The sequence below is a fragment of the Crinia signifera genome, chromosome 19, assembly GCF_055691185.1.
Source record: "Crinia signifera chromosome 19, ASM5569118v1, whole genome shotgun sequence".
Classification (NCBI taxonomy): domain Eukaryota; kingdom Metazoa; phylum Chordata; class Amphibia; order Anura; family Myobatrachidae; genus Crinia; species Crinia signifera.
The window spans coordinates 28,140,290-28,148,907 of NC_139226.1; the positions used below are offsets into that span (position 1 = coordinate 28,140,290).

Genomic DNA, 8,618 nt, shown 5'->3' on the forward strand with positions numbered 1-8,618 from the left:
AAATGATTATATATCAGTTTAAAAAGTGGATGTGTTCTAGAATAATTCTTAAAATAGATGACCTGTGTCCTCTTCAATTTATCTGTTTCAAGATAAGTGAAGAGGGGACAGAAAAAAAATTATTTCATGTTTATTAGGCATTTACAGCACACCGTCACCAGCCATTTTGGTCCCAGCTCCAATGATGTCCTTTTATGTCCTATATTCTGATTAGTCCTCTTTTATACATGTCTTTACACGGCGGGAAATGTAATAGGATTAAAGAATCAGAAAGTGAGAGATTTGGTAAGAAATTATAAGTTTTTTTTTTAACCAGTTTGATTTTGCAGTGTAAATGATTGCCGCTTAAAAAAAAAAAAGATTTCTTACCAACTCTCTCAAATCGTACAATTCGCGGGTCTATGAGAAGGGGGTGGGGCTAAATGAGGGAAATTAATGCTGGGGGGGGGGGTGCTTGCGGTATCTGGGAGGGTTGCCCACCTCTCCAAGGGGCCACAGTCCCAACTAGCAGGGGCTATTCTCCCACGTGGGGTTCCACGACCACCATTGAGGGAGAATAGAATTTGTGGCGAGCGCTTCGCAAGCGCAGTGAGCCCGCAATGGGCTTCGTAGTGCTCACCCACCTGTCGGAGTCCCAGATAGACTAATAACTGTCAGAGTCCCATACCACAACCATGTATACGAATCCGCATCTCCCAGACTTGGTAAACAGGAGTAATTTCAATTCCACAGCAGACACCGCACTGTTATTTATTTATTTTATTTCATGGAACTGTGATATTTATTGGTGTGATATCACGTGTCACATTATTACTCTCCGCCATCTGTCTGCAATGTGGCTCAGCGATGCAGCAAGCCTTCAGCAGCAGCCTATCGGAGTAGGAGTCTGACCTTGGATCTGGAGGAGGAAAGCAGGTTACTGAAAGTTCATCATATGGGAAAAGTTATGCAGGGACACTGATAAGATCCTATGCTATAAGGCAATGAGGCAGACAGCCTAAATAATTGCTTTGAAACCTAGGCGTGTAGATTTTATTCCACACTCATTCTTCCTTCTGGTGTCAGCGTCTGTTACTCTAAATCATTAAAATAGATCATATCAGCCGACTAGAACTGGATCCAAAATATTGTTTTTCGTGCTAAATCACGAGGAGGCGGAGGTGCTGACGGAGAGCTGAACCAAAGTTGGCTGCCATTTTTCTCCTATAATGTGCATGGAACATAATGCCTATTTTTTTCCAGTATCAGAGGCGGATCCAGGGGTGGGGGTAATCAGTGTGATTATCCCACTTGGTACCAACGTTAGCTATACATTGCTACTAGGCAGCCAGAAATGTATTATCTACTACAGGTCCATTTTTACAGCTGTCTGTTGTAAGGACAACCTGGCAGTGGCATAACAACAAATTTTGCACACATCCCCCCCCCTGCCGGAAAATGTTGGCATGCCCCTCCAGTAAAGCAGCATCATAACAATAGCCCCTGCAGACCCCCGGCGTCCACACTTACTCAGCGCCTCTCTGCCACTGCGGGGTCTGCGGCGCAATTGTTATGCCACTGTGACCTGGACCGAATGGGCCAGTACCACAAAACTTGTGTTTGGTTATTGTCTGACTGAATCACTAATGCCCAGAATCCTGTGCTCTGCTGAAATGTATACAGCGCCTCGGATGTTTACTTTCTCCCCCGGTCTCCACACTAAGAGCCCGCCCGTGTCTATAAGACTTGAGTACATTTAATAACTCCAGAAGGTGCCAGAAAACATAACACATAGATGTGAGATGTTGGGCTCGCACGGACATGGGAGGATTACAGACTGAGGGCAACCAAATAACTAGAGGATTCAGTGTCCTCCATTGCTGGAGCCAGGGAGAAACTATATGGATAATATATGTTGGGGGCGATTCAGGTGCATCCCGAATACGCTCCTCTGGCTGATGTTTGGAGTTTGCGCCTGCTCGAATATGTGCACACCCCAGGAGCGAACGCCTTCGGCGAGTTTCACACTCACCGAAGTGTTCGCTCCAGGATGGGTGGGCAGGGGGGCGGGAGCAGGGGAATGGCCAGCGTTTTATTGGTGCACCCATAGACATGCTGGGTGTACCCCTGGCATCACATGACATCAGCGCCCGCCCCATATTTGTCCATCCCTGGCCAGGATACAATACAGTCTAGACTGACTTTTATTAGCCAAGGGGTAAAAAGTTATTTGATGTTGAGCGGATTTGGCCGGGCGAACGGTGGGGAGGCGTTTACCTGCTCGATAAGCAGCGATTACACATTGCTTAGCGAACAGGTCTGAATCAGACCCATTGTTGGCGACCATCAAATGATTTTACGCCCGTATGCCCGCATGCCAGTCCGGACATTTGTGCGGCGGGGGGCATTCGCTTGCCCATCGGGCGTCATCTATCTGCTCGCTAAGCAGTGAAAGAATGCTGCTTAGCGAGTAGGTCTAAATCAGGCCCATTATTGCCAATGCTGCATTCTTACTCATGGGATATTCAGAAGATTCCTGATGGTTCTTACTGTGTGGAGTTTGTATATTCTCCCCATGCTTGCGTGGGTTTCCACCAGGTAGTCCAGTTTCCTCCCACAATCCAACAATATACTGGTAGGTTAATTGGCTCCTAACAAAATTAACCCTAGAATGTCTGTGTGTGTGTACATGTGGTAGGGAATATAGATTGTAAGCTCCACTGGGGCAGGGACTGATGTTCAACTATACTCTGTACAGCGCTGCGGAATATGTATGCGCTATATATGAAACTATGTACTTGTGTATTATCACTGCGCCCGTCACGTCGCATCGCATACCACTAAGTAAGGTATGCGATGGCATGCGATGGACCCGATTTGAGCCTTTTCCCGGGATGAGTGTACAATTTTAATATCGCGTCGCATCGCATGCCATTATAATGGCATGCGATGAGATTTCAATGTTAAATGCCCACCCAGACTCGATTTTTAATTGTATCCCCACCCTGATGGGTAATGACAATGTTAAATGCCCCCCCATTGTTAACGCCACCCCACTATCAATGCCAACCCGAAGCGTGGCGAGCGCAGCGAGCCCGCGAGGGGCGTCGTTACGCGTCCTCCGACCTTTTCATACCCCCACTATCCACTTCGGCGTGGAGTTGATTTTATATAGTGTGGCGTGCGCAGCAAGCCACCGAGCCCGAAGCGTGGCGAGCGCAGCAAGCCCCGTGAGGGGACGTGCATTACTTCACAAGTATTACGCGTCCCCTCGCGGGGCTCGCTGCGCTCGCCACGCTTCGGGCTCGGTGGCTCGCTACGCTCGCACACTATATAAAATCAACTCCACGCCAACGTGGATAGTGGGGGTATGAAAAGGTCGGAGGACGCGTACCACCGCCCCTCGCGGGCTTGCTGCGCTCGCCATGCTCCGGGTTGGCGTTGATAGTGGGGTACCGTTAACAATGGGGGGGCATTTGAACATAGTCATTACCCATCAGGGTGGGTGTACAATCTAAAATCGGGTCGGGGGGGGGGGGGGGGCATTTAACATAGGAATCAGGCATCTGGGTGCCTGTAAAATAAAAAATCGGGTATAATCGCGTCTCATCGCATGCGATCATATGGCATGCGATGTGATGCGACGCGATTTTGTGGTTGTACAATGCCCTGCGATGGAAATCGGGGGCGCCGTGATAATACACAAGTACCAGAAACTGGTAATAAATAAATAAATTACTGGGAAGTCCCCTGGAAGACTAGGCAAGCCTAAACCTTAACTCCCCCTCCCCGCAGCCTAAACCTTAACTCCCCCTCCCTGCAGCCTAACCCTAACTTTACCCTCCCTGCAGCCTAACCCTAACCTTCCCCCTCCTGCAGCCTAAACCTAACTCTCCCTCCCCGCATCCTAACCCTAACCTTCCCCTCCCAGCAGCCTAACCTTCCCCTCCCTGCAGCCTAACCCTACCCTCCCCACAGCATAAACCTTAACTCCCCCTCTCTGCAGCCTAACCCTAACCTTCCCCTCCCCGCAGCCTAACCCTAACCTTCCCCTCACTGCAGCCTAACCCTAACTATCCCCTCCCGCAGCCTAAACCTAACCTTCCCCTTCTGCAGCCTAAACCTAACTTCCCCTCCCTACAGCCTAACCTTCCTCTCCCTGGTGCCTAACCCTAACCTTCCCCTCCTGCAGCCCAACCCTAATCTTCCCCTCCATGCAGCTTAACTCTAACCACCCCCTCCCTGCAGCCTAACCCTCCCGCAGCCTAACCCTAACCTTCCCCTCCCCACAGCCTAACCCTAACCATCCCCTCCCCGCAGCCTAACACTAACCATCCCCTCCCCCCAGCCTAACCCTAACGTTCCCCTCCCCACGGCCTCACCCTCACATTCCTCTCCCTGCAGCCTAACCCTAACCTTCCCCCTTGCAGCCTAACCCTAACCTTCCCCTCCTAGCAGCCTAACCCTAACCTTCCCCTCCCTGCAGCCTAACCTTCCCCTCCCTGCAGCCTCACCCTAACCTTCCCCTCCCCGCAGCCTAACCCTAACCATCCCCTCTCCACAGCCTAACCCTAACCTTCCCCCTTGAAGCCTAACCCTAACCATCCCCTCCCCGCAGCCTAACCCTAACCTTCCCCTCCCAGCAGCCTACCCCTAACCTTCCCCTCCCAGCAGCCTACCCTAATCTTCCCCTCCCTGCAGCCTAACCCTAACCTTCCCCTCCCTGCAGCCTAACCCTAACCTTCCCCCTTGCAGCCTAACCTTAACCATCCCCTCCCCGCAGCCTAGACCTAACTCCCCCTCCCCGCAGCCTAACCCTAACCTTCCCCCTCCTGCAGCCTAAACCTAACTCCCCCTCCCCGCAGCCTAACCCTAACCTTCCCCTCCCCGCAGTCTAACCCTAACCATCCCCTCCCCGCAGCCTAACCCTAACCTTCCCCTCCCAGCAGCCTAACCCTAACCTTCCCCTCCCAGCAGTCTAACCCTAACCATCCCCTCCCTGCAGCCTAACCCTAACCTTACCCTCCTCCAGCCTAACCCTACCCTTTCCCTCCCTGCAGCCTAACCCTAACCATCCCCTCCCTGCAGCCTAACCCTAACCCCCCCCCCCCCCCTGCAGCCTAACCTTCCCCTCCCCGCAGCCTCACCCTAACCTTCCCCTCCCCGCATATTCACTGATCAGGATGCCAGCTGACTTTTTCATGGTTCCGGCGCCGGTCTCCTGGCGTAAATCGGTAATCCGGTGTCGATATATTATACTACATCTCCCCACACGATAGAATGTTTTTTCTTAAACATTCCACAGTAGCTGCAAAGCCCAATTGCTGCATAACGAAACCAAGTATCAAGATGTCAAGTGCATCCTCAACTTCAAATGTTTTCTTTTAGGTAAAGTGCCCTTATGTTACTGAGAACCAAAGCGATTACAGGTACATTGGTGGCTGTATTAGTGATACACCCTTGGCCTATTACCAGGCTCCCAATACATGTTCAAAATGTACCTCTGAGGACTGGCAATACGGCTGTTCCCGCAGTCCTGCCAACACGGCACATAATCACAAAGAAAACAGCCGGAGACCTAGGGAGGGTTTTATTCCAGACTAATTATTTTTTCAACAGTCACACTTTCTTGGCAGGCTTTGTGCTGACCCTGCCTGTCCGTCAGACTTCACAGTCTCACTGCCAAGGTGCCAGTCCAGGAAACGCGTGATGGGACTCAGAAAACTACCCCACCTGCATTATGTAAGGTTCTTTATTCTGCTCTGTGTGATTGCCGTGATTTAAGGCCCATACACACTGGGCAATTTTTACGTGAAAGACACTCGTTTTTCTCGTTTCCTCCCAGTGTGTACGGCCCATCGTTGAGCGTTGATGCGTGCTCCCGTATCATCGCCAGGAAAGCCGTTCAGCTGCTCTGCGCTATGCAAAGCCATTCGCTCCCAGTTCACCGTGCCAGTGCTGTGCCAGGCTTTCCCCCAGCGATGACAGCGGTCATCGCTGTCCATACATGCTGGGCATAATCACCCAGTGTGTATGGACCTTTAAGCTGGGTACACACTGGTCGGTATATGTGGCCTCATTTAGATCTGATTGCAGGTCACAAAACGATGCTACACTGCAGGTGGGGCAGATGTAACATGTGCAGAGAGTTAGATTTGAGTGAGGTGTGTTCAAACTGAAATCTAAATGTCAGTGTAAAAATAAAGCAGCCAGTATTTACCCTGCACAGAAATAAAATGACTCACCCAAATCTAAAGCTGGGTACACAAATAGATATCTGCAGACGGATCGGGCAACATATTCTCCATACACGTTGCCCGATCCTTCGGGACTGACATCACAAATGGGCGGGCACATTTGCATGTGCCCGCCCACTGAGCTGTCAATCACCGCAGCTCCCGGCGCGGGTGTGTGGGTGGTCGGTGGATGCATACCTCCCAACTGTCACGATTTTAGAGGGACAGTCCCGATTTTCGGGTCCTGTCCCGCTGTCCCACCCGCGGCAGGCATTGTCCCGCTGCGGGGGGGTGACAGTTGGGAGACCCCCAATCTAGTAGAATAGACGCTGTGCGCATGCGCACAGCGTCTATTCTCGTATGAAAATGAGGTCGCGGCTAATTAGCATAAGCCGCGACCTCATTTGCATACGCCCCGCCCCCTTTTCGGGCGCTCGCGCGGCGAGTGTCCCTATTTCACACGGACAGAAGTTGGGAGGTATGGGATGTTTAGATATATTGACCGAGCATCGGCTGTGCAACACCTATATATCTTTAAATTACCCCGTTCACAGATATATCGATGGTACGCACTTTAACTCTCTCTCTGCACATTAAATTTGCCCCACCTGCAGTGCGCATCAATCAAAATGTGCCCTGAGATCAAGTCTGAATTAGGCACATCAAATTGAGCGGACGATATCTTTTGTTGGACCATTGGCCAGTGTGTACCAGCGATATGTGTGTATATGGCAGTGTGTATGGAGATATATCAATATGTACCCAGCCTTAATGAAGTTATACCGGCAGTAGCCCCTTTCTTCTATTTTCCCTGTGCTGGATTTAGTCACAGGCTCTGCTGATAAAAGGGGATATTTCTGGATTCTCCAGGGACCCACGCAGCCTGAAAACAGAAAAAGGAAATGAAGGCTGTAGCAGGCCATGCTGGGAGGGAAAGACACACAGGGACAGACAGAACGGGGAGAGTGTGGGACAATATTCCTACAAGTTGCCCTGTGGTTGGGAACTTGGGAGGGAGTTTTGCCCAAGAAATGTGAAACGGGCATTGGGGCAAAAAAATCAGGTGTCAGGCGAGCTAGTTGCTTACAGAGTGAGGCACTGATGAGGCGGGCAGAGTTGCCTTCCCTGTGTAGAATAGACACAGCAAATATGCCTGGATCTCCCCCCACTCGAGATTAGAGGGCAGGGGGATGTGCGGAGAACAATTTCACATGACTATTTTTAGCTTACGCCACAATGAAAAACTTCAGTCACTGCACACAGGAATCCACTCACAGTAATGTCCACACATAAGGGAGCAGGGCAGAGAGGGAATTAGCCGACACAGCGAACACACAGCGCAAGCACATAATGGGCCCCATTCAGACCTGTGTAAATTCGGAGCCTAGGGAGCAGGTTAACGCTGCCCTGATGAACGCACACCTACCCCACCGCCCAAATCCCCTCGCTATGCTGCTACACTTAAACATCCACTCACAAGCGCCGCACAGAAGAAAAATGCTTCGATGTCTACTCATCATTGAAAGATTTTTCCTCTGCATGCAGCTGAAAGGAAGCCCAGGACTTACTTTTCGGCTGCACGCTTTTCTCCGAACTGGGGGTGGGCACTGACATCGTTTGACATCAGCCCGCTCTGAGCAGGCAGGGGACGCCTGCGTTCCCTGGGGCCCATCCAGGGATTCTATAGACAAGGCCATGAAACAATGGGTGTCCATCCCGGATCGCCCCCTGCCTGTCAATCACTGTCCAAGCGCCCCGCCGAAGGTGCTCGCAGCGGTACCTCAGTGGTATCCCTCAGGCCCTCAAGCAGTTCATGTTTTCCAGGTCTCCAACAGAATGACAAATGGAATTAGTTATAAATCAGTGGACTCCTATCAAGGTATCTTTAAGATAACCTTAAGATACCTTGATAGGAGTCCACTGAGTTATTACATTGTGATTACGGGTACGCCCCATTGGATATGTAAAGATACAGTACCATGTGTTTATATTGTACCATAGAGATGTGAGTTGGGTACCATAGAGATGTGAGTTGCATACCATAGAGATGTGAGTTGCGTACCATAGAGATGTGAATTGGGTATGCTGTCACAACAAGCAACCCCACTCACGGAATATTTTTTTGTAACAGCTATACCCATATGTGTTTTTCAATTACTGTATATTTCCTTATCTCGGAATATCCAGAGAAAAACACCGGAATGTACAAAGGTAAAAGGAAGTACCTCTTTGTTATTATTATTTTTACTTTTATTTTCATTGTTACTCAGATTTTTTTGTTTGTCCATATGCATGCATCTATGTATCTATAGAGGTAGCGCCAATTTATACATACCACCTTCTCCCACACAGGAGTTACATGCTCATTGCCAGGGGTTTCATGCTCATAACCAGGGGTTACAT

General features: G+C 50.2%; 1 long non-coding RNA gene across 2 annotated transcripts; it reads right to left on the minus strand.

The window, feature by feature from the left end:
- Nucleotides 1–745: 745 nt before the first annotated feature.
- LOC146041761 (uncharacterized) lies at nucleotides 746–7,939 on the minus strand. Of its 2 annotated transcripts, none has more exons than XR_014463580.1 (3): nucleotides 7,784–7,939; nucleotides 6,999–7,098; nucleotides 746–898 (listed from the first exon to the last, which is right to left on the minus strand). It is a non-coding gene; the product is annotated as an uncharacterized LOC146041761 (long non-coding RNA). The 2 variants fall into 2 exon arrangements; XR_014463581.1 differs by having other exon boundaries at nucleotides 6,978–7,098.
- Between the last annotated feature and the right edge of the window lie 679 nt (nucleotides 7,940–8,618).